The sequence below is a fragment of the Tachypleus tridentatus genome, chromosome 4 (assembly GCF_004210375.1).
Source record: "Tachypleus tridentatus isolate NWPU-2018 chromosome 4, ASM421037v1, whole genome shotgun sequence".
NCBI lineage: Eukaryota > Metazoa > Arthropoda > Merostomata > Xiphosura > Limulidae > Tachypleus > Tachypleus tridentatus.
In genome coordinates, this window is record NC_134828.1 from 103159844 (window position 1) to 103182094 (window position 22251).

Consider the following 22251-nt stretch of genomic DNA (forward strand, 5'->3'; position numbering starts at 1 on the left):
GGTAACACAGATAGCCCTTGAGTACCTTTGCGCGAAATTTAAAAAGAAAAACAAACCAATATAGCAGCAATTGCGACAAGCCCAGTTCCCAGAGATAATACGATACAAGCACGATTTTTTTCATTCTGATAATAAATATTTTACCTGATATTGACATTTAGCTTGCATACATACAGGAAACTATATTACATAGCGCTTTTGAAATATTTATTTATACACGAGAACGTATATAAATCCACAGACTTCCGACTGAGCAATTAGGGGAGTGCATAAATTTTGTAATATTAGAAATATTTAACTGTTGAAATATATAATATTTTGCACCTATATATTAGTTCCTAACACAAAATAAAATGTGGTTGAAAATCATTCCATCACCACATCAATTTTAGCGTTTAGAAAATATGTCATCCATAGTTGACTGCGTTATTAAAACTTCAGTTTCGCTTTTGTTTTTTAACTTACGTTTTATTTAACTAGTTCGTTTGTGTGTTTAAAGTAATACTGGGCTTACTTTGTTGACATATATACACGACGATACGTCACTTTCTGTGTTATTGTGCCATTAATCTCATTGTTTATGAAGTTGAACAAAACTGCCAAAGTACTTATGTTAAATACAATATGGCTCGTGGCCACAAACAGGTGAGGAAAACTCGTCTAATCCATCAGACGTTTCTTGTACACATACGTAACGTAGATTTCAGTCAACAATTATAACAGGTTCAATATTTTATCATGTAGACATTATCTGACACACTAGCAAGGCTGCTTGTAAGCTACTATGATGAAGGCAGACAGAACTTATAGAAAGAGATATGGGTTATTCTAATGTTCTTTATTTTGATTCGTGAAGCATGAGGTAAGTTTTTGTGCGTGACTAGTTCTTTAGAATCTTGCAGTATCTTTTAAAGACACATTTCAATTTTGAGTTAAATAATTTTGGCACACCTGTTTGTTTGTTTGTTTTGGAATTTCGCACAAAGCTACTCGAGGGCTATCTGTGCTAGCCGTCCGTAATTTAGCAGTGTAAGACTAGAGGGAAGGCAGCTAGTCGTCACCACCCACCGCCAACTCTTGGGCTACTCTTTTACCAACGAAAAGTGGGATTGACCGTCACATTATAATGCCCCCACGGCTGGGAGGGCGAGCATGTTTTGGCGCGACTCGGGCGCGAACCCGCGACCCTCAGATTACGAAGTGCATGCCTTAACGCGCTAGGCCATGCCAGGCCTTTTGGCACACCTAAAGATACATCACAATATTTTGACTTCCAGTTTCAGTTATATTTACATCTGTGTGTAAGCTTTTTTTCACAGAGTTATTTGTACGTCTATTTTACTGTAAGGTCCGAAAAAATATTTATATAACATTAATTTCAGAATAAGTAAATATTTGCTCTGTGTTAAAGTTTGTGCTAAGCTATGATTTGTACTTATAGTCCCTAAGTAAGCAGTCAAAGACTAAAGGCAGATAATCATCACTACTCACCGCCAACCTTTGGGCTATTATTTCACCTACGAAACATTATAACGCCCCTACGGGTGAAAAGGCTAAATTGTTTGGAAAGGCGAGAATTCGAATCCGCAGCCCGCAGATTGCGAGTCAAACGCCCTAACCACCTGGTCATGCCAAACCATAAATAAATATAAATGACAACCACCTGGTCATGCCAAACCATAAGTAAATATAAATGACAACCACCTGGTCATGCCAAACCATAAGTAAATATAAATGACAACCACCTGGTCATGCCAAACCATAAGTAAATACAAATGACAAAACCTATAATTAAAATGTTCAGATTTAGGTTTGCTGATAATTTTGAAATTTTATCATGAACGTAGAACAAGTCATACGCATGTGTAAGATGAGGTGATGTCACAAGTCACGTGCTGGATGTAACATGGGGTGATGTTACAAGTCATGTGCTAAATATAACGTAGTGATATCACAAAGCATGCGCTGGATAGAGCATTTAGCGATGTCAAAAGTTATGTGCTGAATATAACATGTAGTGATGTCACAAGCTATGTACAGGGTAGAAGATAGGGTGATGTGACAAGTCATATGCTGGATACAACACTGAGTGACGTCACAAGCTGCATACAGTATATAACATGGGATGGTGTCACAAGTCATGTGCTGAATATAACATGGAGTAATGCCACTAATTTGTAGAAGGTACAAGATAGGGTGACGTACCAAGTCATGTGAAGGAAGTAAGATGGGGCGATGTCACAAGCCATATGTTGGATACATCATAGGGTGATGTCACAACTCGTGCAGAATATAAAATGAAGTTATGTCACAAGTCATGTGCAGGATATAACATTGAGTTGTATCACAAGACAGGTGCAGGGTACAAAATGGAGTGATATCACAGGTCATATGCAGAACATAACCGGAGTGATGTCATAAATCATATGCAGACATAATCGGAGTGATGTCACAAGTCATATGCAGAACATAATCGGAGTGATATCACGAGTCATATGCAGAACATAACCGGAGTGATGTCATAAGTCGTGCAGGACATAAGATGGGGTGATGTCATAATTTATGTCTAGGATATAAGATGGGACGGGTGTGTGTGTATTATGTTATAGTAAAACCACATCGGGCTATCTGCTGTGACACCGAGGGAAATAGAACTCCTAATTTTAGCATTGTAAATCCGAAGACTTTACTGTTCCACTAGGGAGTAAGATAAGACGATATCAAAAGCCATGTATCAGATATTATATGGAGTGATGTATCAAGTCATGTGTCGGATGAAAGATAAGGTATTACAAGTCATTTGTCGCATGCAAGATGGAGTGATTTGACAAGGTACGGATATCGTAACTCGATTTTTATGGTTGTAAGCCTTTAGACCTACCACTGGAGGCGAAGCATATTAATGTAAAGAAAAACTTTTGCATTTAAAAGCAATAAAATAATTTTCAAAATGTGATATGAACTACACAAATTTCTAAAAATTATTTTAAAAGATGAGAATTTGGCATGGAAAACGGAGCCCGTGCACACAGGAGTGTATTAGTGTGTTAACAAGTTTTGAACGTAAATTTAAATCATGACTCTTATCAAATTACGTTCGCATATTGAGTGGCACAAACTTTGCCACCTTTATAAGTGGGTTATAGAGAACATCCTAGAAATATGTCTTAGCATATAACGAAGACATCACAGAAATATGCCACAAAAGACAATGAGGACATCATAAAAATATCCCACAGAATACAATGAGGACATCGTAAAAATATGCCTCATGTCACCTTTCTGCCTATTGCCAATTTAGATTGCTTCTGTACGTCCACTGGTCTGTTGGGCTTTCACACAATCAAAGGTCTTCATTGGTACTATTGTTGCGCCATTCGAGGAATTCAGGTTCATCTTTTGCTCTCTGTATTTCAGGATTTTGTCTTTGAAGACCAGGGAAAGTCTAGTACCTTTCACCTCTTTCTCTCTTTAGTTGTCAGTTTCCGGGTAGTTATTACAATCACTACATGATGATAAGAAATAATTACGCTTCAGGTTCATTGCTTCATCTTCATCTGGATTCGGTTCATGTTTTGGAGGGAGGGACTGGTTCGATAATCACGGAGGAAAATGAAACTGTCAATATTCGGATCGACCGATTTTGATTGGTTCAGGTAGGAAAAGTGACAGCGCTTGTCAGTGCAACTGAGAATGTGATAGCTCTGAACGTCCATGTGATTGGCTGTACCTCATCGACAGGTCAGTGTTTTTTATATCTTATGTATGTGGATAGCTGGTAGTTTATGCACATGTTTATCATTATGATTTCTTGCTGTTGGAGAAATGTTTATTCTGATTTGGTTTTGTCTTTGTTTATTTAGAATTTTCGCGCAAAGCTACATATTTCGCTGTATGTAGCCGTCTCTTATTTTGGACTGACAGACTTCAGGGAAGATGAATATACAACAGCAACCACCGCCAGGTATTGGGCTCCTCTCTTCTGAGCGAAAAGTGGGATTCAACCGTTACCTTTATGCCACACCTGCGGCCCAAGTGTGCAGAACGTGATTTCGCAGTTCTCTGGTGGGTGAGCGGACTCGTTTGACAGCTTGCAACCCACATTAGATACAGTGAAGATAATCTATTGTGTGTCTCTGCCCTTAAAGCCAACAACAATAACAACAGCAGTTATTCTACGCCAACATGATACAAGCCATCAACGCTCAGAACCACAAACCGGTCACGTTAACCGCCGGGCCAAGCTCGCATCAATTTGGTTTTTCGAATAACGTTGGTTCATATCAGTCGAGTAACTGAACGTTTGAGTAGGTTAGTTTTACAAGAAACCTTATATCTACAAACGTAATTGACTTTAATACAGCAAATAGTTTGTTATTGTGAAAATCCGTCATTACAGGATTTTTTTCTTCTAAAATCTCTTAGCAACCCTTTTTGTCGATGTTAGCATCATCAGTGTTTATAAAACACCAGGCACGTGTTTCTTTTTGCTTCGTAGCTTCACGTTACAAATTTACTGACTGAAAATCATCAATATGGTTCTTAACTTCTTGGTTCAGTCACTTCTGGATGTGACATTGCTCGTAAATTTTTCATTTGGAAATAGTTTTCTTACCCTGACCTTTAAAACATTTATTATATTTGTAGCGTAAAGATACTATAATTGTACACAGAAACGAAAATCAAAAATCATTAGTTCCAAATACTGTAGGTTTGGTTACACCTAAACAATAAATGACTCGTGGTTCTCTGGTGCTTATAATGGTAAAAGAGAGAAGGTATGTTGGTTCTGTGATATTTATAATTCATATGAAGGTAAAAAATGTGGTCACTGAACACACTCCGCACTCTCAGCTGAGGGTGCGTTATAAAAGTGGCAGCCAATCCCGTTATTCGGTTCAAAGTATCGGACAAGGCCCTGATGGCGGTGTATGCTGCTTTCTGGCTTACCTTCCCTTGGTCAAATTAATCGTGGAAGGCTATACTTAATCCTAGAAATTTCTAATCTGGCTGATTAGCCCTCGAACCGTTGTACCGATAAAAACCTCAGTACGGAGAGAAAAACTTCAGGCCAATCGCAGATTCAAATCAAACTTCGTCTGAATTGAGCGTATTTTCTTCTTCATCAGCGCTCCATTAAATCGAAAAACTTCGACAAAGATGTTTTTGTTCATTCTTTGATAGTAGTGCAACACATTCTATTCACATTTAAATTCATGCGAGTTTCTGTTATTAGGACCGACGTTTTGTTACTATTACCATTCGTGACTGTTCACGCTCTCCTGCAAAGAAGTATATTTAGAGACTTGTTGTTGTTGTTGCGTACAGAAAACGTACCACATAAAAAGTAAAATAAAACGAATTTGGTGTTTAAGGTTAGTTTTAAAGATTGTGAGATAAAATTTCTGCAGTGAGGGCATGACGGACGCTCGACTCACGATCTGAGGGTCACGAGTTCAAATTCCCACCCCCGAACATATGGTTGTCACCCGCGTAAAAGTATTATTGGCTTTCAGAAATACCGGCCGACCCCAGAATAGTTGGAATCACAATAGTAAGAGGTAAAATGTATATGCCACTTGGTATTAACGTATTATTAAAAGCAGGTATAGTTGCAGTAGTTAATATATTCTTCAATACTTTTCATTCTACACAAGGAATAATATATAGCGTTTTGGTAGTACTTAAATATTCCAATAATCAAATAGGATATATCTTGCAACCTAACCCCAATTTATTATAATTATTTCTCAAATGTTCAAATAATGTGTAACTCTAAGTACCGTCGTTTAGGGTCTGTAAAGCTTTGTTTTCATAATAATTTGTATTTATTCGCTATTGGTTTAACGTGATGCATATAATGTTGTGCCTATTTATGTACGTAGGTATAGATACATTTACGTACCCGTGTAAACATATCATAGCCTTTATCTGACAGATTTATGCTCTACCAATTAAAAACACAAAACAGCATATTAAAAAAGGAGTTAGACCCAATCTGAATGATATGTTTACTAATATCAAGTTATAGTAAGTGTTTACAGAACTCCACTAGATGGCGCAAGCAACTTTTTTAATACAGGTACATTCTATTTTGGTAGAATTATACACGTATTGAAAAAGGTGTTTTTTTAAATCGATCTTATTTTATATATTTATTAAAATCTATATTATGTACTCTAATAAACATTTCATACCTATTTATAGAAAAAAACTTTCACGTAGTCACCAAGTCTCCAGAAATATACAATTAAAAAGTAACATACAAAAGCAGTAATATTTCTACGAGTTATTAAAATATAACGTTGTGTGCTATCATTGGTTCAATAAGGCTTAACATTTACGCAGGAGTTAAATCGAGAAATTAGAACGCGAATTGCAAACTTTACGATCCATACATAGTGTGTTTATATGTACATTAACAGTAAATTTATGTACGAGGCCTTTCGCTACAAAACATGAAGAAAAACCTTTACGACTTTATTAGTAGCATACACATTAGTGAGAAACTCTGGTTCACATTTTGTAATTGAAAAATTAGGAGGAATGTGAAACAGACATCTACGGTTTATATTAAACTTTAATAATGAAGATGGGGGGGGGGACGGTCAGTAAAACACAAAACATTTTATTTACAAGGTTCGACGTTTCGGAATAACGTATTCTACCTTCAGGGAAACTGTAAAATCATGTTACAAATATTATTGTCCCCCGCTAGTACAGCGGTAAGTCTTCGGGTTTACAACGTTAAAATCAGAGGTTCGATTCATCTAGGTGAACTCAGCAGATAGCTCGATATGGCTTTGCAATAATAGAAACACACACACAAATATTATTATTACTAAAACTACAAGAACATAATCACTAGTTTACTTAATTAATAACAAAAATGGTAAATGGACGGATGAAATAATGTTTATATATATATTACACAACAGTCAACTTAAGTTTGAAAATTTAGATTCAAAGAACTTTGTGAATATTATTCTAAACTGAATTTGAGGGTAGAAGTTTTATTAGGGAAGAGAGTTATTTTTAAAAACCACAGGCAACAATATTTCGCTTAACGATTAGTCTATCATCACCACAGGATAATTAGACCTTGACCTCTATATTACAGAAGGTGCTCAAAGCTACGACTACACGACACTTAATGTTTCACAAAGTTCTTTAGATTTAAAATTGTTCTATATTTTAACACTTAACTCAGCTGTTGTGTAATACATATGCAAACATTGTTTTCTCCGTCTATTTACAGCTTTCTTAATAATTAAGTGAACTAATTATTATGTTATTATTTCATAATTTTAGCAATAATCATCTTGTATAACGAATTCCACATTTCGCTGAAGATGGAGTAAGTTATTCTGATACGTTCGAATCTTGTAAATAAAATATATTATGTTTTATCAATCGTTGTTATTCTTATTACAACTTCGGTTTCCCCATCAAGAATCCATCGGTAGAGAGATATGAAACTTACTGAATACATGTATAATAAAGTTTTCATCATTACCCAGTCAGCATCTGTAAACTTTTAAGATAAACGTTTGCCTTTCATAGTCCAGCCCTGGAAACGGGTTCTACGAAAGGCACTCTGTGAGGTGACTTGTAACGCACGAGAGATAGATCGCAAATGCTACTTTTACTGGTCTACGGTGCCCCTAACGACCAAGTTAAGAGAAATACGAAAAACAAAAGAGAAAACGCATAGCTGAAGTTAACTGTAACACACATAAGGTCTATATATATATACACCCACTCACACAAGCTTATGTATCGGTTTAGTGCACGGTGAAGACATATGATTCTCCCACCCTAGGAGTGTCATACAGAAAGTTATATCCAAATGTGGACCCCCCGATGCCACTCCCTAGGTGGTTCTAAGTGTTAATGCTACGTTTTGTAAATAGACAACATACAGGCTTTTGTCCAGTAAGTGATGGCACACCAGTTCATTCTACTTCACTTTGAGACATACATGGCTAATCCTCAAACAGGTTCGTGTTTCCTAAACTGGAGAACAACTTTCACACAACTGTAAGAGCTATTCTAGGTGCTAACTGTTTAATTTCAGGTAGCCAAACAGGTTTGGTCGAAAAAATAAAACTTAAATAGATCCTTAATAGAGGCGGTACAAAGCATTTTTTTTTTTGCTAGCTAAAGATCATTACTTTAAATGCGTACTTCGAAACGTTAACCCCAAAACTTGTTTTAAAACAAACATGTTTGGAAAAAGGCCTGTCTCCACAAATCGTTATAAAATCGCAATTAATGTTAACTAATCAAAAGTGGCCCGGCATGGCCAGGTGGGTTAAGGCTCGTTCGACTCGTAATCTGAAGTTCGCTGGTTCGAATCCCGGTCTCATCAAACGTGCTCGTCCTTTCAGCCGTGGGGGCGTTATAATGTGACGGTCAATCCCATTATTCGTTGGTAAAAGAGTAGCCCAAGAGTTGGCGGCGGGTGGTGATGACTAGCTGTCTTACCTCTAATGTTACACTGCTAAATTAGGGACGGCTAGCGAAGATAGCCCTTGTGTAGCTTTGCGCAAAATTCCAAAAAAAACAGCAACAAACACAACGGTTGGTATGGGTATCAACACTTTTATTGATAAGCAGAGAACAACGTTTCGACCCTTCTACGTCATCTTCAAATTGACCAAACCGTGCTGAGATAGATTTTTATTTCAAGTGGGTTTCTTGTCATCAAGAATCAGCACAATAATTACCGAACGAAACTGGCTTTACGAAGCTAGCCTCTTATAACAAAACATATCAATGGTTTTTCCTTGATGCACTGTTGCCAATTGCTTTTAACAGTTTGTCGCTAGAATACAATTCATTTTGATGGTTGCTAGATTTATATAAAAATAGTTAGATGAATTTAATGTCATTAATATATCTTCATATAGGGAACAAAGTACTAAATTTGTATTACAATGAAAGGAAATAATTCTAGGAATTCCACATGCCTGTATCACTCCACACATCCCCACATGGACCTCCTTACATATCATTGTTTTTTTCAATTGTAGTGTTCACCACATGTTACTTACTGTCTACCATTATATTTAATCTTCTAATGATTGTTTTGTTTTGGAATTTCGCACAAAGCTACTCGAGGGCTATCTGTGCTAGCCGTCCCTAATTTAGCAGTGTAAGACTAGAGGGAAGGCAGCTAGTCATCACCACCCACCGCCAACTCTTGGGCTACTCTTTTACCAACGAATAGTGGGATTGACCGTCACATTATAACGCCCCCATGGCTGGGAGGGCGAGCATGTTTAGCGCGACGCGGGCGCGAACCCGCGACCCTCGGATTACGAGTCGCACGCCTTACGCGCTAGGACATGCCGGGCCTCTTCTAATGAGACTACTGTTTCCCAGAGGACGAATGAAACACATATTTGGTTTATATAAATAACAACTCCTTAATCGAAAGTCAAGGTCATTAGTCAGAACTTAATAAGAGTTTAATTTTTTTTTTAATATTTCTTTATTTCTGTCTTATTATATTATACATATTATAGCATACATAGTACCCATTATAGGTAATTTTAATGTTTAATAACGTACAGAACTGCTGAAGTTGAATCTTTGCTTTTATTATTTATGTCTGAACTCAAATTAGTTCGATGCTGGGTGAATTTACAAAGCTTTCTAATTAATTGAGTGGAGGAAACACATTCAGATTTCACAGTCTGGACTAGGTTTGTTATCGAATTAATCAGATTTTTTGTAAAGAAAACAAGACGGATAAAATGTGCACATTTTCGCTGTTAAATGCTAAAAAACAAAGGGGAAAATGTCGCATTTTTATTTCGGTTCAATAAGAAATAATTATATTTGGTCATACCATACGTGACTCGTCCGCATTATTTAACGTTTAACTTTAATGTTTTTATCTTTCTGACAACGTACGACTAACTGCCATGTTCGGTGATAGCTGGGAAAAAGCTATTGTAATACAATATCTTACAGACATCTCACTAAAAGAAACCCTGCACTAGCCACCACAACAGAAAACCAGGTTTCTTTACATCACGTGACTGCGAAGAGAACAGATTTAGATATCACGTGAACGCCCACTAAGCCTGTTATTCTTGTAGCTCTAGTAATAGCATAAAAAACACTTTCAACTTTTTTTATGACTTTCAAACTTTTATTTGTGGTCGTTTTTGTTATCCTTCACTTACACTAAGATCTGTCAGGGCAAGTTATGAATAAACCATCGCTTATTTAAAGTTTAAATCCACTATTAACGATAGAGTGTATTACAAGATATTGTTTATAGAGCACAAAATTAGGATTATTCCATGACGAGGCGTTGCTTATACCTTACGAAATAACTGCGTTACGAAGCACTGATTAAACAGCAAGAAACAAGGACAGACAGTTAATGCAAAAGGATTACGAATCAATGTAACGAGTCGCGCTACAACGGACAGTTCGTACTACTCAACGACGTTTCGTGGTGAAACTCTGATTACATCGAGTAAGAAGAGATACTCTGGTGACAGTAGTTCCAGTTCACATTGTAACAGTATACAAACTACTGGTACACTATAAAACTTAGTGACGATACATTTGTAATTAAATTCAATTTATAGTAAGAACCACAACGCGAATCAGTTTCTGGTGTTGGCTGGGAAGGAGATCAGTTCCAAAATACGTTTCTTATTAAAAGAAGAAAAACGAAACGAGACCAAAATTACAAACTATCTTATAATACCATACACACATATAAACCTTGTACAATAATAAATATCTATGGTACACTTATAAACAGTACATATACAGTATGTGTAATAATAATAAATATCTATGGTACAAACTATCTTATAAACATTAACATATCTTATAAACATTACCTTAATAATAAATATCTATCTTACAAACTATCTTATAAACACATATATACACACATATAAACAGTACAGTATGTGTAATAATAATAAATATCTATGGTACAAATTATCTTATAAACATTACCTTGTACATATACACACATATAAACAATACAGTATGTGTAACAATAATAAATATCTATGGTACAAACTATCTTATAAACATTACCTTGTACATATACACACATATAAACAGTACAGTATGTGTAACAATAATAAATATCTATGGTACAAACTATCTTATAAACATTACCTTGTACATATACACACATATAAACAGTACAGTATGTGTAATAAATGATGATTAAAACAGTTAATCGAGATACTCTCCAACAGGTGAGTGTTCCTCAGACGTTAATTTGAAATTTTAAGCCTTGCTTCTAACGATGACCATGCATAATACCATCAGCACCATGGTCTTAACTAAACCCAATCCCTTACAAGCACTGGTAGACCTACGACTTCACCATGACTTGCTAACTGGCGCTTTCGATGTCGGTGTTTCAATGTGAAACGTCACATCTGTGTAAGAGTAAACATGTCTTCCTGAGCTTGGACGCAGGCTTCGAGACTGTTGTTGATACTAATGGTTTCCTATAAATACAACGATAAACACGAACCTTGGGCTTCATCTCTGTGTGATTTTTATACCATGATATTTAAAAACTGAAACTACATCACGAAAGAAAAGCAAAACATTTTAAAGTAGGAAAACACAGGATTAAACTTCACCTCGTCTATCCGTCTGTTTTATTATTTTTTGTTTGTTTAGAGTAAAGCCACATTGGACTATCTGCTATATCTACCACGAGGAATCGAACCTTCAGATTTTAACGATGTAAGTCCTTACACTTATTACCTTTCCATCGGAGAACCTAAACCATGTAAACTTCGTAAACTAAATAACTAGCATGTAAGCTATTCGTATACAATAACATTTTACAGATCACTAAACAAAAGGCCGAAATGACAATAACAGAGAAAACATACAAACAAAAATTTCATCTGGATAAGAACTGAAAAAAAAACAAACTGTGAGGTACCGTTTACTTATCCATACGTTCCGTCACACCAAACATGCTCGCCCTTTCAGCCGTGGAAGCGTTATAATGTTACAATCAATTCCACTATTCGTTGGTAAAAGAGTAGCCTAAGAGTTGGTGGTGATAACTAGTTACTTTCCCTCTAGTCTTACACTGCTAAATCAGAGACGGCTAGTGCAGATAGCCCTCGACTAGCTTTGCGCGAAATTCAAAAAGAAACAAACAAGCTCGCGCAGATAGCCCTCGTGTAGCTTTGCATGAAATTAAAAACAAACTTATTAATATATTTAAAACGAAGGAACAAAAAAGCGATTGTATAACTTTCACGAGACATTCAAAACAGATAGTGCACGTGATAAAAAACTACAAAGAAAAACATTAAATTAGCGAATTAATACTCTCGAAGAGAGGAAGACAGTAGCAATAAAAGCAAACTCAGGTTATAGAAAAACTCTACTGTAAAAAAGGAATCATACTTAGTTTACATAATTTAATGTATATCTCATTAAGTTCGTTATATCTGTAATTTTTTCAAGTTTTACTTTTTTTTCGTCTTATGTAACAAACAGTAATTTTTTTTTTTTACAGTTCATTAAGCCTTGCGCATTATATAAATTATTGCATTCGTCAGCATATGGCATTTTGTAAAATAGCTTAAACGACGTGGAGTGTTGAAATACAAAGCATTTACCATCTCTACCCCCACCTTTTTGCTTTCTAAATAAAACTCCGTAAGAGAACTGAAGATAGCTCATGACACAAAGGCAAATTCTAAAACTGGGACGTCGCATACGAATACACTTAGGCTTCATCCCAACAGTGCATACACATTTCGCCAGATTACAACACGTTCTGCTACTATAAATAATGCTAAAACTGTCTCAAGTTTTCGTGTCTCTGGCAACTTCTCTGTTTCACTTCAACATTAGTAATTAGCGGAAAACCTAAATTTAAGCACTAATCATTTCTGTTTGTTTTGTTTTTTTCCAGCAACTAACTCGTCGACATAAATCCTTCGACTTATGGTTGGTAAGAAAGAGTATTATTTCGAGTCCAATCGGTTGTTAGTCGAATTTCATACACGTAAAGGTGATTACATTTATTCACGAAGTTGTACGTTAACAATAGAGCCACCAGTTATACTTGTATCCATCACCATCTGTTGCACATGCATGAGCCGAGTCTAAAAAAAAACAAAACAAAGGCCACCGCTACACATCCCGAATTAATGACCGACTGCTGCAATTGAAATATTTCCCGTTCCCACGAGGTGGTACTGCAAACCCAGTGGGGCGTCGGCAGTAAACCAACATTTGAGATTTAACAAGGTTTAGTTCGGTAATTCAGACATAAAAAGGATGTTAGCATGTATGCAATACATTTACGTTCGTGTTTTCAGGTCCTTAAGTGGAAATATTATTTATAAAAGAAACAGAATATTCTACGACAAGTTATAAACGAACACAAACATCGGACAATGTATTTATAATTACAAAACCACAAACTTATTTATCTTTTCCTAACAGAGTAATGTATGAACTATCTCTGATGGTTTTATAATTGATAGATTACGTGTTTTTCATTAACTTTTTTTAACGTCACATAACTTTAACAGTTCTAACGTCATTCTATTATACCTTCTTGCAAGTATATAAGGGCTCACAGTCGTGGAAAATAATTTACATCATTGCATATTGTATTGATATGTAAACTCTTTATCCAATAGAAATCGTTGTTTAGTACTCATGGGTGGAACAGCGCAGGTGTAACATTGCTCGTTGATACAAACAAACTTTAATTCTGTATGTCTTTCTCAAATACAGACTTTCATATTTTATCTGTACCTCAATAAGCCAGCTATACGAAATTCACATAAAGTGGACTACCAAGTTGATATGATTTAAATAACACAATTAATTTTACAAGATAATCTCAAAACCGATAGGTCAACACAAACTTAAGGACAAATTCAAAACGGCCAATATGGTCCTACTGTTAACACAGTTTTGACGAGTGACTGAGAGGTCAGAAACTGGTCTGTAAGGGTAGTTAGTGATTTAAACAGAAAAACAAACAAACCTAAAGATATTTCAGAGACCTAAAAGTAAACGGAACATTTTAGTGACTAAAATACCGGGATTACTTGAATATTACCGTTGAGTGACATGGTGGCCGTAGCAATATTAATACCAGACAGCTCAATAACTAGTGTTTTCAGAGGAACTGTCGAGTTACTCAAGAATAAAATAAAATCCAGCAAAAGATACGGCTTATGGAACATCACAACTGCATATTTGGATAAAAATAAACGTAAAAGTGTTTTCAGCTAGTAACGTACAAATACGGGTTCATATACAGGTGCCGAAGAATCTTCAGAGAATGCATATGGTGCTGTAGAACTGGAGATTCCAACAAAAGTAGACAAGGGTTCTCCAGAAAGTCTCTAGCTGGTGTCACACAACTACAGGTTCAACAGTGGTATACAAAGGTTCTCCAGAAAGTCTGTAGCTGGTACCACACAACTAGAGATCTAATAGTAGTAGACAAGGGTTATCCAGATAGTCTGTAGCTGGTACTATACAAATAGAGATCCAACAGCGATATACATAGGTTCTCCAGAAAGCTTGTAGCTGGTACTACACAAACAGAGATCCAACAGTGGTAGACAAGAAAGCTCTCTGTAGTTTGCAGTTGCTGTAAAACTAGAGTCCAGATACTGGTAGACCAGGGTTCTATGGGGTTTGCAGCTAGTGTTGCAGCTTCAAATTGTGATAGACCAATAACCACAGGAAGCAATGAAATATAATATGGTTTCAATCACATTTGTGCACGTGTGTGTGTGCGTACATAGCGCAGAGTTGTTTGATATGTTATTAACAAACCTAACCACAAATATGCATAAGGATGAACATTTTAACCGGGCTACAACCGAACCAAGCCGATAGGTTCCTAACCTACGAGTAGAGCAAAGGGTTCACTGCAGAGTTTTCACTTGTTGCTTGCTGTGCATATGAAGGTTCAGGCAATGGTGGAGCAAAGTTTTGTTCTCAGAATCTGCATCTGGTGCCATACGATTAACTGAAGGTTTAGATAATGGCAGTCCACTAAGCCTGTAGCTGATAATGTACAGTTAAAGGTTAAAATAGTAACATGGCAACTTTTTAAAATTGTTTGACCAAACTATTGTCGAGCAAGACAACAACCAATAGAACAGTTAATTTTTAATTCACAATAGCTTACACACTGGAAAATAGGGGAATCTTCATATCAGTCAATGGGATGAGGGTTAACCCTGTAGTAGCACTCTGGTTTTTGAAGCTGGGTGTTTTCTTATAACAAAGCCATATTAGACTATCTGCTGAGTCAACCGAGGGGAGTCGAACCCCTGATTTTAGTGTTGTAAATCCATAGACTTACCGCTGTACCAGCAGGGGACTTTGGAGCTGGAGAACTAGGTCTAAATACGTACAATATCACAAAACATCCCCTGCCCTTCAAGCTTTAGGCGTGTTATAAGTGTAACAGTCAATTAATATGCATGGATCACAGGTGGTAGGGTGTTATTGAATGATTGACCTAGCCGTCCCTAATTTAGCAATGTAAGACTAGAGGGAAGGCAGCTAGTTATCACCACCCACCGCCAACTTCTGGGCTACTCTTTTACCAACGAATAGTGAGATTGACCCTCACATTATAGTGCTCCCGCGAGTATGTTTGGTGTGACGGAGATTCGAACCCGCGACACTTAGATTACGAGTCGAACGCCTTAACCCATTTGGTCATGCCGGGTCTTTTCGAGGGGAAGGATATTAAGTTTTTTTAAAGGAAATGGTGAAAACGGGTTTTTCAGTTAAAATAATAATACGTTTACTTATTTTTTGTCAATAAATATTATGTTAATATACGATTTTCAATAAAACTTTTGACTGTATTATTTTATGAAGCAACTACAGTAGTTTATATATATGTTATGATTTAACAAAAAACGTGTTTTCCAGACTCAAGAATAAAATTGTGTGTGTGTGTTTTTCTTATAACAAAGCCACATTAGGCTATCTGCTGAGGAATAGAACAATAAAGCCACTATACAAAACATAGCTGTAGTTATACAGAGGTCAAGTAACGTTGTTATCAAGTAATAAATAGCAGTTTCAGTTTAAAAAGTCACAAGTCATGTAATGTAAAAGTTTGAAACTTATGTAAGAGCCACTGTTTATGGTACTGTATATTTGCAATGTAAAAACTGAACAAAAAAGAAAAACAGAGAAAGTTTCTTTTGGTGAGAATTAAATTACTTTCTAGCCTTTACTCTCTGTTGTTAGTTTTTTATGTTAGTGATAACTTCTCGCCTCTGTTCTCGTTTGTTTGTTTTCTTTTTATAATATGTGTACTAAAACAAATATATAAGGATGTAGTTTTCGCTATAGATGTCGGCGTTATTCATCATAATAGACCTATAAAAGGCTGGACTGCGAAGCACGTGACACCACTCGCCAAATCAGTGTAATTAGCCGCCATGACAACCAGTGTGGCAAAAGCAAAAAAACGTTGTGTACATGAAAGTGTATTGTACATATATCTAACAACCCTTATCTGTAAAACTTTTCCCAACAGATAGTACAATGCCACACTTTTGTTCCGCCATACATTCCCAGAAATGAGATCCAATTGAAGATCGCGCCAAAGAAATTAGTTATCATGTGGAAATTCCAAACTGCAGGCAGTGCGAGTCACAACGGTACAACAATTAAAGTAGGCCTAAGATACTCTAGACCTACTAGACTGACATATGATAAGCTAAAATTAGATTGTTCATTCTAAGCATAAGTTAACGTTAAACCTAACAGTTTCACGCCGCTATCTCCTCTATGTATGCAGTTTACGTACTAACCTCTTTCTAATGCTAGGCCCTAATACTTAAACTTACGTTTGGCCCACTACAAGTACATACATCTTGGCTCTAACCACAGATCTATTAACATTTATGTGAATGAGACAGGGAACGTTGTTCGAGAAGAGTCACCATTCTCTCTCGCCGTAATTAACTCTTACAAATCTGTTAAATAAGGAAAACTATTGGTCATTCACCTTAACCCTAAAAATATAAATTATTCTATATTAGATCTACATGGTATATTTATAATGATAGTATAGACTGTATTATTAGGTTCCTTGGCCAATGTTGAGTTAAGAAGTTAGTATTATAATACAACGTATACGTTATTATGTTGAGGAACATTCGTGAAATGATCTAGTTATTTCAGTTTTGTTCAAGTTGAGAGTTAAATTTAATGGCTTACGAGTTACTAATCTTTGTCAGAACGCTTCTTTGAAGCGTCAGCTAATACTTTGCCATACTTACACAGTGATGAGTGGTTACATAAAAAGTCACGTACTTCGCAGTCTAGCTTTTAATAGGTCTGTGTTCATCACTGCTTTTTATTTATTTCATCCATAACTTTAGAAAAACATTACTGTCTCTTAATATTTCTTTGGCTACAAAATGACAAAATCACTATTTATCGTCTGAAAAATGTGCTACGTTTTTACTTGAATCATAAAATAGCTAAATAAATTTCTTAGGTGTAAAATCTGCATGCATAAATATATTTTATTTCAATGTAGTCAAGTGTTTTAACACAACTGTGCCGATCGCCGACATAATTCGATACATTAAATATATATATTTACGCAAGGCCCCTGAAAGTGTTCTGTTTCACGAGTAAATAAAACCAAAGACAAGAGTAAAAAATATTTTAATTTTTTGCTTTTGAAGTTTATATATCATGCTGTGTTGCAGCTTACAAAATGGATACTTTTTGTGTTTCATGGCATGTGCACGTTTCACTGACGTCACAATGTTAAAGGTCCCTCAGATGACATCAGTTGCGTCTCCTGAATGACTGACAACACACTACTATATAACGGTGTGAGTGATTAAACTAGAAAGAGCTCTGGATCATAAAAAAACGACCTTTAAACTCAAGATAATTATTAGAGAACTAAAATAAAAGTGTAAAGCTCGTTTTTATTTTTACTAAATTTATTATCAAAATGTGCAACACTCTCCAGTATATATTACAATTTCTGATGACGTTAAAATAAGCTTAGAAAGTTCTAAATATTTCAATGTTCTAGTATATGCGAAACTAGGTTATAAATACAATTACTTGTTTCAAGAGTAGAGTTGAAACATGGTCAGCAAGGAGACAAAAAGAGTTATTTCAAGACAGAGTTAAATTAGTCAGTATGATTTCATGAAGTATTTTGATCTGTTTTTATCGTGCTAATTGAATTTCTTTGTACAAGTAAATTGATTACACGTTAAATTTAGTTTTAGAGAGGTTTTAACACCATTTGTAACGTAGGCCTCCAACAACTTACGATAGTGTTCAAGCTTCTGGAATCGTTAAGTTAAAAGAAGAGATACAGTAATTTGTGGTTATTACTCGGACTGCACGTTGAAACATTTTCAATAGATAATTTAAAAGAACCCGTCAACGAAAGAACAAAGTTAAAACGTTATAAAACGAAATAAGTTATTATTTTATCATATATATATATTCTATCACATAAATTAAAAAATAGATTCCACTGAGAGAAGCTAAGAAGAGTATTTACTTGAAACATAGAAATATTTTCCCTCTTTAAACAGGTTTTTAACGTAATCTTTTCAACTTCTCGTTTTCAGAAACATGTATTGCTTCAATCTCTTTTATTTTATTGTTACACCAAAATTATGGTATCGCTTTTATTTTTCCTTACAGGAATAAAGGTTAGGACTTCGCTGATGTGTTAACACCAAAAGAAGTCAGCTATCATACAGATTTACACCAATTAATGCCCCACCCCTTTATGTGACACCAGTAATTTCCAGCTCAGCAAAACGACGAAAATATGAACGCGAATAACTCACAATAATTAAAAGGCTTGGTATCTGTAGGTATTAAAAACACCATAAAATTAGAAAACCCTACACTCTTTTGCACTGCTTAAAAATAATCAGAACATAAAAACATAAACCGAATCTATAGATATTAACTAATCTTTGTCGCATCAAACATGCTCGCCCTTTCAGCAGTGGGGGCGTTATAATGTGACGGTCAATCCCACTATTCGTTGGTAAAAGTGTAGCCCAAGAGTTGGCGGTGGGTGGTGATGACCAGCTGCCTTCTCTCTAGTCTTACACTGCTAAATTAGAAACGGCTAGCGCAGATAGCCCTCGTGTGGCTTTGCGTGAAATTCAAAAACAAACAAACAAGATATTAACTGAAAAGGAAAAGGAATATAATCATACACTTTGGCCCGACATGGCCAGGTGGTTAAGGCAATAAATTCGTAATCCGAGGGTCGTGGGTTCGAATCCCCGTCACATCAAACATGCTCACCCTTCCAGCCGTCGGGTCGTTACAAGTCACGATCAATCCCACTATTTGTTGGTAAGAGAGTAGCTCAAGAGTTGACAATGGGTGGTGATGACTAGCTGCTTTCCCTCTAGTCTTACACTGCTAAATTAGGGACGGTTAGCACAGCTAGACCTCGTGTAGCTTTGCGTGAAATTCAAAACAAACAAACAAACAAATTATACGCTTTGCGTACTAATAGCGATTAAGTACGCCAAATTTTATTTGTTTGAATCACAACAATCATTTCATTGACAATTAACTGTATGCAATGTTTGAAGTATATTATTAGTAAATTAATGACGGTAAACAATAATATAATAAAAGTTTGAATTGGAAGGAAAGTTGTCTGTATATACATATATAAATACTGTTTCCACAGAAGTTCTGTAAACAGTACTGTAGGCTTAAAACATTGTGCAGGAATAAAATCAGTCGGGCAAACAAAGTGCGAACGACTCCTCATAATATCGAAAAAAATCAGGAGCAACCGGCGTGACTCTTTGCAGTTGTGGCTGTTTTGTCCGAAGGTCAGAGGTGCAGAGTTCCGGTCGTATAATAACGTAGGCATCATTACTGTCACGACAATGTTTACAGGTGTACAGAATACACTTTTTGAAATGTCATGCTTGTAAGCAGAAAACAAACCTGTTGAATGTTCAATCTTAAAATAACGCTGCTTTGTGGCATAAATACATACTATACTACAGATTATGATACTTTGATAAAATAATTTTAAACTTCCTAAACTCAACGAAATAATTAACACAAAAAAGACAATTTGTTTTACCAAAAAATTATTAGATATTTCCGCATCTTGGTTTGTTAATATATGTATGTTTCCAATTAAATATTAGTTTGAACATTTATTTACGATGAAAGAGAAAACAATGAGAAATTTTGTGTTTTCTTTGTGATGTTTAGGCTTACATAAACTAATCTGAATGATTTGACAGTTTACAAATAGCAATTTTGCTGTCGCTAAAATTAGGCCTAAATTAAAATTAACTTGTCGGTATTCTTAAAATATACTGAGTTAATTGTTTGTTTTGGAATTTCGCACAAAGCTACTCGAGGGCTATCTCTGCTAGTCGTCCCTAATTTAGCAGTGTAAGTCTAGAGGGAAGGCAGCTAGTCATCACCACCCACCGCCAACTCTTGGGCTACTCTTTTACCAACGAATAGTGGGATTGACCGTAACATTATAACGCCCCCACGGCTGAAAGGGCGAGCATGTTTGGCGCGACGGGGATGCGAACCCCCGCGACCCTCAGATTACGAGTCGCACGCCTTAACACACTTGGCCATACCGGGCCAGACTGAGTTAATAAGGGTGAATGTGTCTAAGATGGGGATAATATTTTTTTATTTAAGGCTTTTATCACACCTTTTCCAAGTTATATAAAGAAACATTTAGTCTATCAACTGTATCAATTTAAAATAAAAACGATTAGAACAGTTTCTTTTGAAATATTGCAAAATAACAGTTAAAGCTTTATCCAAGATAAACGTCTATGCAAATGAAACAAATCTGTAAAACCAAGGTTTCTCGAATCAAGTAGTATCATGTAACTTTTAAATAATTATACATTGACAATACATTTCAATTTCATATTAGTAATTTGTTGTTTGCCATTAATTAAGAAATAGTTAATATTTCATGTTTTATTTTCCTCTCTTAAACAAACAAATTGTTCCTCTCAATCAATTATTAAATTATAACACTTACCGAATATACGATGAACAACCGAATCAAATTAACTCGTTTAATTCAAACTGTCTCAAAGATTTACAAATTTCTAGTGTTCGTGGTCTAACACACACACACACATAAACCAGTTTGTAGTAGCTAACGCATGAGAAAGTTGGGTCCAGTATCGTGTCGTCAACTGAGTGTGTAGCAAGGCACACGCGGTTCAGGATTCTGACGTCAGCGTATTCACTAGTTGAGTTTACGCCATTTTGGCGCTAAATTAATATACATTTATGTTCGCAGTTCCCTCTGGGAGGGAAATAACAAACTAAAACATCAAAAACAGCTTGTAATCTAACCTCATTTAATACAAAGTAAAGGAATAGATTGAACTAGTTTATTTAGGAACAAAATGTGCAATTCTGAAAATTACAACTTTTTAAAAACTACTGGGAAGAAACACAGATTTATAATTTTTGGGCGGTGTTCATGAAGTCTGACTGCATTGTATTTTAAAATGCTCTGAAAAAGGAAGCTACTGCTTTAGTCAATATTTATTAAAACTCGAATCAATATATTTACCATGTCGAACTTGTCCCACACTTTGACTGTCTTATGGACAAAAAACAGTGAAGTTATCACGTCACAGTCTTGACAAACCAAAGACATTTCGATAGCAGGTCGTCATTCATGTGGGCATACTGTCTACTACATGAAAATTCAGTCATTCCTATTTCCGAAATTTAGTCATGATGATTGTGGTTTCACACTGCTGTTGTTTAACTCACAAATGGAATAATATCTTAGTCAGAATGTGCTCATTAAGAAAACCAACCTTGAAATTTAAGAGAAAGTAATACTTTTATTTAAAAAAAAACAGTCAAAATGTGATAAAAATAATTTTATTATTTCTAAGAATGCTAGAATAATACGTTATATTGATTGTTTTAGTGGAAATTATTCAGTGGACTATTTGCACTTAGTCTGTCGTGGGGATCGAACTCTCAGTTCTAGCTATCTAAACCCTTAAAATTTCCGTCAAGGAACTAGGGGACTGTTATACTGACACAATTATCAAAACATTATTTTTGTGTGACTTAACAGTTTTCTTATAATAAAAACACAATAGCACAGACAATACCATAAATACTGCTTATTATTTCATGTTATAACGTAACTTTCAAAATAATATTCATAAACTCTTC

General features: G+C 35.6%; 1 protein-coding gene across 8 annotated transcripts in view; it reads right to left on the reverse strand.

Annotated features, from left to right (window-relative positions):
• LOC143249805 (tight junction protein ZO-3-like) overlaps nt 1–21279 on the reverse strand; it is a 233735-nt gene extending 212456 nt beyond the window's left edge. For 4 of the 8 annotated variants that reach the window (XM_076500259.1, XM_076500252.1, XM_076500257.1 and 1 more), the window contains exon 1: nt 21083–21256. The gene's annotated coding sequence lies outside the window, so the exon portion shown is untranslated. Of the gene's footprint in view, nt 1–21082 lie in introns of all 8 variants that reach the window. The other 4 variants (XM_076500261.1, XM_076500255.1, XM_076500258.1 and 1 more) reach the window with 2 other exon arrangements.
• Between the last annotated feature and the right edge of the window lie 972 nt (nt 21280–22251).